The 6,000-nt window shown below is 56.1% G+C and overlaps 1 protein-coding gene across 3 annotated transcripts in view; it reads left to right on the top strand.

Moving 5' to 3' along the window:
• Positions 1-2,790: 2,790 nt before the first annotated feature.
• LOC132244743 (endogenous retrovirus group 3 member 1 Env polyprotein-like) overlaps positions 2,791-6,000 on the top strand; it is a 35,464-nt gene continuing 32,254 nt past the window's right edge. Inside the window, exons 1-2 of one of the 3 annotated variants that reach the window (XM_059717137.1) lie at positions 2,791-2,861; positions 3,805-3,950. The gene's annotated coding sequence lies outside the window, so the exon portion shown is untranslated. Of the gene's footprint in view, positions 2,862-3,078; positions 3,951-4,357; positions 4,615-6,000 lie in introns of those variants that run through there. The other 2 variants (XR_009456490.1, XM_059717136.1) reach the window with 2 other exon arrangements.

Below are 6,000 nucleotides of genomic sequence, written 5' to 3'. Positions count from 1 at the left end.
CCAGGATCTGGGCAGGGAGAGGGAGAGGCCAAACACTCCTCAGCAATGTGGATGCTGCACAAGCTGCAGGCTGGGGAGCTGTGAGCCACAGCAGGCAGAGGCTGTGCAGCGTGTGCATCCCTGGGTGAACATCAAGCAACCTCAGGACCATGCATGGGACTGTGCTCCTGGGCCTGGCCGGGGTCTGCGCCCTCCAGATGTGCTGAGAAGTGGTGATTGTATTAGCTGAAGTTGGCCTGGTCCTGCCTCTCACCCAGAGCTCACACCAAGGAGCTCCGTGGCCCCACGCCCAGCCAGAGCTGCTAGCTCCACGGGAGCAAGGGTGAGACCTGTCCCCAGCCCCAGCTGCTGCCACCCCCGGGTCATGTGGGCCTGGGAGCCCAGAGCAGCTGGAGAATCCACTGTCCTCCCAGGTCCCAGGCACAGCAGTGATGAGCCCTTCCTGCTCCCCTGCACCAAGGCCTGGGCACGGCCTGGCTCCAAGGGCTCTTCCTAGCACTTACTGTGGCAGTAAACACCTGCAGTGACCCACACAACACCAATAATGATGCCCACAGTCAGCACTGGGTTGGACTCTGGAAGAGGGAAGGGGTCTGTGAGTGAGGCAAACCCCCAGACTTGTTCCCAATGCTGCATGGGCCCAGTGCCCCCTCCCCATCAGTACCCCTGCATCCTCTGACCCCCCAATTCCTCCCCGCTCAGTAGGGTCAGTCAGCTCCTCCCTCCTGAGCACCACGTTTCTTCTCCCTCCCCGTGAGGGGGGTCACTCACCCGTCCGGCCCTTGTCCCAGGCCACTCTCAGAGCTGCCCCCAGGCTCTCGTGCCTCACGCTGCAGGCGTAGTTGTGGTTGCTGCTCGGGTCAATCTCGATGGTGGCCCAGGTCTGGTAGGTCTCACCTCTGCTGGGAAGGACCCCTGCATGGCTCGTCTCCTGGGGTTGCACCTCCCCATTTTTCAGCCAGACAGCAGCCATGTCCTTGGGGCAGAAGTCATGGACCTGGCAGGCTAGGGTGGTGCGTCCGCCCCAGGATGATGGCTTCTCGCTCACCTGTGCCACGGGATGCTCTGGGAGGGAGGAGACACCTGCTAGAGTGACTGCCCTGTTGGGCCCTCAGCACCCCTGCCAGGAGCCCGGTCTGGGCCCTGCACCGGGCCACACAAACTGGCTCCAGCACCCATTTGAGGCAGGAGCAGGCAGTGTTGGGGAAGGAGCGTGGGGGATGGGAGACACGGATGCGCTGGGCTCAGGGCTGCAGGAACAGGGTTCGACACAGCTGATCTCTGGTTCTCAGACACGTGGCCAGGGCACAGACACCACGTGGGCTCTGCCCAGCTGGGAGGCCTGACCAGGGCAGGGACAGAGGCACCGTGTCCTACAGCTGTGCTGGGGTCTCACCCAGCAGCAAGACCAAGAAGCAGTGGTCGTCATCCCGGACACAGGGGGATGGGGCAGGCATTCCCTGGGGTGAGGGGGTGCCCGGTCAGTGCTGTCCTGGGCGGTGACACTGGGACTCACTGCTCTGCAGCGCTGCCTCCCCGTGCTGCAGGTACTGCCGCAGCCACTCCATGCAGGTCTCCTGCAGGTAGGCTCCTGCATGCTAAAGAATGGCCTTGTTCTCATTCCACCTGCGCTGGGTGACCTGGGTCTGCGTTGTTCCTGCTACCCAGAGTGGTGCTTCTCTGTGCGGGAGCAGCGCGGCACTGGGCAGCCTCCCCATGGGGCAGTGAGGCCCGGGAGCAGAGCCCGAGCTGGGGATGCTGCAGCTGCCCAGAGCAGCGACCCCACTGCAGCCCCAGAGGTGCCACCAGCGCTGTGCCCCAGTCAGCCCAAACCCTGCCTGCACCAGGGGGGTGACGGGGCCTGGTCCCTGCACCCCATGACTCTCCCCACATGGACATCTGAGTCCCTGCAGTCACTGCCCACCCAGCCCTCATGCCTGGGGGTCTGGTCCTCGCCCCCTGGGACTCTCAACTCCTGCCTTGCCAAAAGTTCACACACTTTAACACAAAACTTTACTTCTGTCCTGCTCAGGATCCAGCTCCACATCCAGCCTCCACTCTCTTGTGTTAATGGACCCCAGCCCTGGGCCTGCTGGCACTGTGGAGGGCTCCAGTGTGTGTGTGTGTGTGTGTGTGTGTGTGTGTGTGTGGAGGGGGGGGGAAGTTCCACTTTGGGGAGTGGATTTGCCCCCCTTGGGCCACAGCCTGGAGTAGCTGATGGCTCCCGGTTACCTCCCAGATGCAGTTGGCTGGGGGTCCTGAGCTCATCCACACCTGGGGGGCAGCAGTGGGAGGCTCACAGAGAGGCATGAGAACCCCCCACCACCCACTTCCCTCAGGGAGTCACTAGCTGGAGCTGGGGGGCAGCAGGGGCTTGGGGGGGCAGTCTGTGCTCACCACTCCTCCCCTTGCACCCCTCCTGCCCAGTGCACGTGTCCTTTGCCCCCCCTCCTGTCCATGGATACGCGGTTCTGCATGCATGTGCTCCCCTCTGCTCTGGGGACAGCCCCCTCTCCCACGCCCGTCTGCTGCCTCCCATCACATGCACACCACCATGATGGGGAGAAAAGCGGGGCAGCTGGGTGCTGGGGGAGAAGGGGGTGCAACCGGAAGCCTGGAGGTAGACACAGGTGTGACCCGGTGCCCAGGGTGGGTGCAGACAGGACACGAACGGGTTCAAGTCTCTCCGCCCCGCCCCGCCCACCTGCGCCGCGGCCAATGGAGAGCTTATGCGTCACAACAGCGGGGCGAAGGGGGGAAAGGAGCAGAGGGTTCGCGCATGCGCAGTGCAGCGCAGGCTGGGCGGCGGGAGTCACGTGCCCGCGCCTAGGCCCCGTCCCCCACGCCCCGCGCCGCTGCCGGTAGTGCCGGGACTGCGTCCGTCCGTCGCCCCGGAAACGTGGCTGGAGCGGCGGGGGCGTGTCGCGGGCACGCGCGCTCGGCAGCAGCAGGCGGCGGAGGACGCGGAGGAAGCGTGTCGAGGCCGCCTCAGGCCCGCTTTGACACCCTGCGGCACCGACATGAGCGCTGGGGCAGCGCCGGCCCCGGCCCGGCACCGCCCCGATGGAGGCCGGGTCTCTGCACAGCCGCAGGGCGGGGGGCGGGGGGAGCCGGAGGGGCATGTTTCTACTTTAACAATGATTGATGGAGGTTGGGTTTTTTGCTTTTGTTTTGGCGAGTCTCTGCTTTTACATTGCTATGTGGTATCATAAGTGATAGGTGATTTCCCTTGTGGAGTGGGGGGTGGGGTTCCAAAGAGGAAATCATCCACTATGAATGCTTTGGGTGTGATTCAGTACTCTGTAAAGTCAATGAAAAGACTCCCATTCATCTCAGTGTCAATTGGATTGGATCCTTAAAATGGCTTTTCTTGGGGAAACAAGAAAGATTAAAAATAGATTTAAAAAAAAATAAAAAACAAGACGGATTAAAAATAGAATGAAAAGTTTTGACTTTTAAGCTGCTAGTTCAGGTCTAGTAAAGGCTGGTAGGGAATAAAAGTCGTAACTGTTTGGGAACCTTTTGGCCTTTTTGAAGATAGGCTAGTATGATTTGTGGTGGAAAAGCATCAAACCCTACTTTCCAGCTTTTCTTGTGCTGTTTTCAAGGTTGCTTTGAAGACTGTTTGTTGGCTCTGTTAATATCTTTGGAAATGGTGATTTGTATTGGACATGGAACTTTTGTAACTCTTGGAAAGGATTTCTAAATGTATTGTCTACAGAACTAACCGTGGGTATTTTTAGAGTCCAAAATGTGAACTAATTCACTAATTGAGAAATTAACTGTTTTTTCTTCTTCTTTCAGCGCTACAACTTGTTGTGAAGCATTTACAGCTGCTCCACTTGTGCATATTTTCAAACAGGCAGGATCTTTTGAAAACGATACCTCATGTTATATTATTTAAATGGCTATCCATACAAGGCTGAGTGTAAAAATGAAAATGCTGACAGGTATTTCTTAATCCTTTGAGATTTTAACTAACATTTCATTCTTATTTATGTTTTATTAATTATCTCTGTAAGCAAATATAAATTGCTGTATTATGCATCTACTAGACAAGGGTTGCTCAATTTCCAGCCCCGGGGCCAAATGCAGCCCCATGGCTTGTGGGGCTCCCCATGGGTCTGGGGAATTGGCAGCAAGCGAGTGGTGGCCATGAACACAGCCTCCCCCCCACTTTCCCCTGCCAAATCCCCAAGCCCCAATACCTGCATGGCTGGTCTGAGCCAAGCTATGCCTCTTTCCCCCGTGGGCCTGGGCCACGTTCCCCCACTTTGGGATCAGGGTTGGACCGTGTCCCCTTCCTTTCCTGCAGGGCCGAGTTGGGCCAGGCCATGTGCTCTTTCCCTCCCTACAGGGTCACCTGGCTAGCCTTCTTTCCCTCTTCACAAGGATGGGTCAAGCTCCTTTCCCCATCAGGGCTGTGTTGAAGCCAGTTTGTCCCCCACCTGGCCAGATGGTGCCCACTCACGTGCCAGAGCAGGAACACCTGGATCCAGCCCATGAATGTACTGGCCACTGACAGTCTGGCCTGCCGTGTAAAACTGTTGGGGCTGCACTGTACTATCGGTGGTCCATTAAACCAATTTTAAATAAACAAGTCATGGAATCACAGATTATGTGATCATAATTTTATCACTACTTTATATTTTCCTTTCAAAGGAAAAAATAGAAGTACTCTGTGACAGGCTCACAGCCACAGGGGCTGCCATGACACCCCTAGCGGCCTTGCTGCTCCTGCCTGGCTCCAGCTCTGATGTCACTCTCTCTTCATTGTTCACCAGCCGTGCCTCGCTCTTAATAGTACAGGTTGATTCAAGGAGGCTGCCAGCAGGCCTTAGAGCGAGCCCGAATCCAGTAAATTTCCACTGGGTCTGAGGCCCCATTGGCCTCTATCCAGACATCCAACCTTGGTAGGTTCCTCTCTGCCTGACTACAGGTGCCCTACAGGGACCTAGCCTTAAGAGCAAACTGTGTGGTTCCTTTTCCTCCCCTACTCCACGCCCTAAGCCTCAGAGATGTTCTCCCTTTGATTTTCCTCCTTATACACTCTGGCTCCTTGAGCTCTCAGACCCCTCCCCCGCCCAGCCCTGGACACAGGTGGCTCTGGGCCTCTTGGACCTCGTGATCTGGGTCTCGGCCTTTTTTCAGTTCTGGGACCCCTCCCTGGGTCCCACCCTCAGCGTGAGGGCTCCTGGGATACTGGCTCTCTAAGCAAGCCTTGAGTCTGTACCCCCAGGGTTCAAGGCTAAACATAAATCAATAAGAAACATCACCGCCGTCTGGCAGACACCTCAGTCTTTAGAGGTGTAACATAAAGACCACTTGCCTGTAAACCCAGTCTTCCTCAGTCCAAGGAACTTGCCTCTGTTTCCAGACCTGTAGAGTTGTTCAGCCAAAATCCAGTTCCCTTCAGGGACCCTGGAGCCAGGAGTTCTGCACTGTGCAGTAGCTGGGGAGAAACGAACAGACTGGTGCAGACTCTGGGCTCATATAGCTCCAGCCTGAGCCCTCTTCCAGCCAGGTGAGGCCCTCATTAGCTCCCCCCTGCCCCCTAAAAGCAGCCTCTCAGGCTGCTTGCTCTCCTAAAGGATCAGGCACATCCCAGTGCCCTGCTACATATTCTGTATACTAGATAACCATGATAGATGATTACTGTGTTAATTATTTGTATGTCCTTCGATGAGGAGAGGTGACTATCCTGACTAAAGTTCTGTTGTAGCAGATGCTGTACAAATGCAAATAAAGACTTAGGGTGCGTGTAGATGAAATGAAAATTCCCGTTTATGTCGACGCAACTGCATTTGTCACTATGGCCTGTTTGTTACTTCTTATCCTGAAAAGATATAGTCTGAAAAAGCTCCATTTGTATTCGAAGGCCAAGTCTGTGTGTGGATAGTTTTCGACAAATGAGCTGTTAAAATCAGTAGGACTATTAGCGCATGAGGCTAAATGTATGCATAATCATTTGCAGAAGTGGGGTGTGAAACTGTAGTTTTA

This window comes from Alligator mississippiensis, chromosome 14 (genome assembly GCF_030867095.1).
Source record: "Alligator mississippiensis isolate rAllMis1 chromosome 14, rAllMis1, whole genome shotgun sequence".
Classification (NCBI taxonomy): domain Eukaryota; kingdom Metazoa; phylum Chordata; order Crocodylia; family Alligatoridae; genus Alligator; species Alligator mississippiensis.
This window is presented reverse-complemented; position numbering and strand designations above follow the sequence as displayed.